The 2577-nt window shown below is 36.8% G+C and overlaps 1 pseudogene; it reads right to left on the bottom strand.

Annotated features, from left to right (window-relative positions):
* Nucleotides 1-1664: 1664 nt before the first annotated feature.
* Nucleotides 1665-2361, bottom strand: LOC119540640 (annotated as a pseudogene).
* Nucleotides 2362-2577: the final 216 nt, after the last annotated feature.

The raw sequence follows: 2577 nt of genomic DNA, 5'->3' as shown, positions 1-2577 counted from the left end.
ATTGTTTTGTAGCCTTTCCACATGTTTTCGCATACATGTTTCCAAAATCAATATAAAGCAGAAAGCACACTATAGCCTGGGTGCCAAATGTGGCCTGTGGTCAATTTTTGTATAGTCCATGAGTTAGAATAGCTTTTGTATTTTTAAAGAGTTGGAAAAAAAAAGAATATGCAATGGAGATTACACATGGCCAGCTACAGTATTTACTAGCTGGTCCTTTACAGAAAAGTTTACTAACCCCTTATATACTATATAGAGGATTGTTATGTGTGTGTGTGTGTGCACGTGTGTGTGTGTGTGTATTTATTCAAGTCAACTTGATGCATTTTATTTTAATGACTGCACTGCTAGCTTTAAAATTAGTGATGGTTCTCTAAATATTCAATAGTATTATCTTTATCAAACAGTAATTACTTATATATAAAACACAGAGTAGTGTCCTTCAGAGTCATGCTATATGTTCTGAAATCCAACAAAATCTACTTGAAATAACTGGTAATCCTGATACTTTCTAACAATTTGGCCCTAATGCTTCACATTTTAGAAGGGAAAAAGTGTGTCAATGAAGGAAGAAGTTGTTGAATGCTCTGGAACTTCAAGAGCATAACATAACTGAAAAGATGGCTACATGAGAAAATCAAGAGCACCTGCAGAATCATAGGAATTATCTCAGTAAGATTGTACAGTACGTGTTAATAAGTGAGAAATCAGAAGAAAACAAATGGCATCTTTTCAGAACTTTGTCAACTGTTCCCACAACCTGAATCTGTTTTTCTAAGTTGCACAAGTGCTTGGTATAACTCTGAAACAATTATCTGCAGTTTAAAAAGCTTTAGCGTATAAATGATGCTTCCTAAAACAAGCAGCCTGTAGTTACACCACAAATTTGAACTCAGTCAAAAGCCTCTTCTTAGAGAACATAAAATGAAGAAATAAAATAAATTTAAAGAAAGTCATGACAAATTCACATGCAGCTAAAAAACAAAGATTCCAAACACGAAAATTCCAAAAGCAGTTTCATATATTTCTAGGCCTGAGACATTCCTTACCAGAAATAAAGATTCTACACCATAGAAAAGACAGCATTACAACATACTAGTAATAAAATCTGCTGATGATTTTAGTTCTTATTCTTTTTCCTATCTATCATTTGTACAGCCTGCCTTCTACAAATGAAAAGGCGCTACTAGGAGGCTCACTCAGAACGTGGCTCCAAAGCTGGTTTAAAATAATATTTTATTGCCCGGGATATTTTTTTTTCCTTGTGTCTTGTTTATTTTTTTTTTTCTTGGTATTCTTTTAAAATAACTATTAAATCAAGCTTAGGGAAACTTGCTTTTGGATAATTTGCTAATCTTGTCTCATTTTAAGAGAGGAATGGTAGTTATCTTGCAAGAGTAAAATTTATACCATGAATAATGGTACTAATCTGAAACAATAGCATTGTTGCCAAAATTATAACATCCTGGTGGCATTTGCGGAAAAGAAACCCTCGCAAATTTCTAAACAACATTAAACTCTGTTAGGAAATTCTAAAGTGCCTTACAGGCCAAAAAAGAGAATGATGTTAGTAAAATGCACCAACAGAGTTTGAATAAAATACTGGATTTTAAGAGTCACTGGAACCTGAATATGTAAAAATAGGGCAGTAGGTTGGGTCATGCTTATAACAGTCTCAAGTTCAAATAAACTAATTCACAGGCATTTCCAGGGTCTTTCCCTCGGTAGAAGCTGGTGGAGGGTGTGCTCTGTAGATTTCCAATATAGATGCCTAGCCCCAAAGCCAAAACATGAGAAATGAAGAGTGATGGAATGAACACCTTAAGAAATTCTGCAGAGAAAATACCCCCTTCCTTCACGGCTCCACTTCTTCTCATGCTTAAAGAAGCAGAACGTTTAGGGTGCCTGAAGTTGAGTGTTTTCAGGTCTACTGGACCGGTAGGATACCCAGTCTACCCTTTTCTTCAAACCCTCAGCTTCTTTCTCTCCTTCTCCAACTTCTTCTTCTAACTGAAAGCTGTGGTCCCTGCTGGTGTGCATTTCCACATCAAACAATCTGTCCGTCTTGTGGGGAAGTGTTGTTACAGTTACAGCGAGAACTGCTCTTTGAACTATTCTGTCCTGATTCATGTTGTGCGTCTAAAAGATTCTTCTCCATGTCTCCAGGGTGATGCAGGATGAGTTAGGTACATATTCAAGGCCCCCATTTTTCCCATTGCCATTATCACTGCTGTTGCTGCTGTTCATTGGAAGCTCCATCCAGGAACTGTTGAGGCTGGCTGGTGGTGGCAAAGACTGTTCACCTTCCTTGCAGTTGTTGTTGTGCAAGGGAAGCAACTGCTCAACTGAATGAGATGACATTGTCAGGCACCAGTTAGAGCTGCGGTCCCAGCAGGACCATCTCTGGTTCACAGGCAGCAACACCATGCATGTTTTTAAAATTTATAAACGGAGTCAATGCTATTTTTAAAAATTATTCATATTGATATCTATAGATCTAATTCATCCTTTTTAACTGCTGCATAGTTAAAATTTCACTGAAAAAATGCCATAATCTACTCTATCATACCCTTATTT

The sequence above is a fragment of the Choloepus didactylus genome, chromosome 7, assembly GCF_015220235.1.
Source record: "Choloepus didactylus isolate mChoDid1 chromosome 7, mChoDid1.pri, whole genome shotgun sequence".
In the NCBI taxonomy this organism is placed as follows: Eukaryota; Metazoa; Chordata; class Mammalia; order Pilosa; family Megalonychidae; genus Choloepus; species Choloepus didactylus.
The sequence above is the reverse complement of the archived record's forward strand: the minus strand, read 5'-3'. Positions and strand labels throughout refer to the sequence as shown.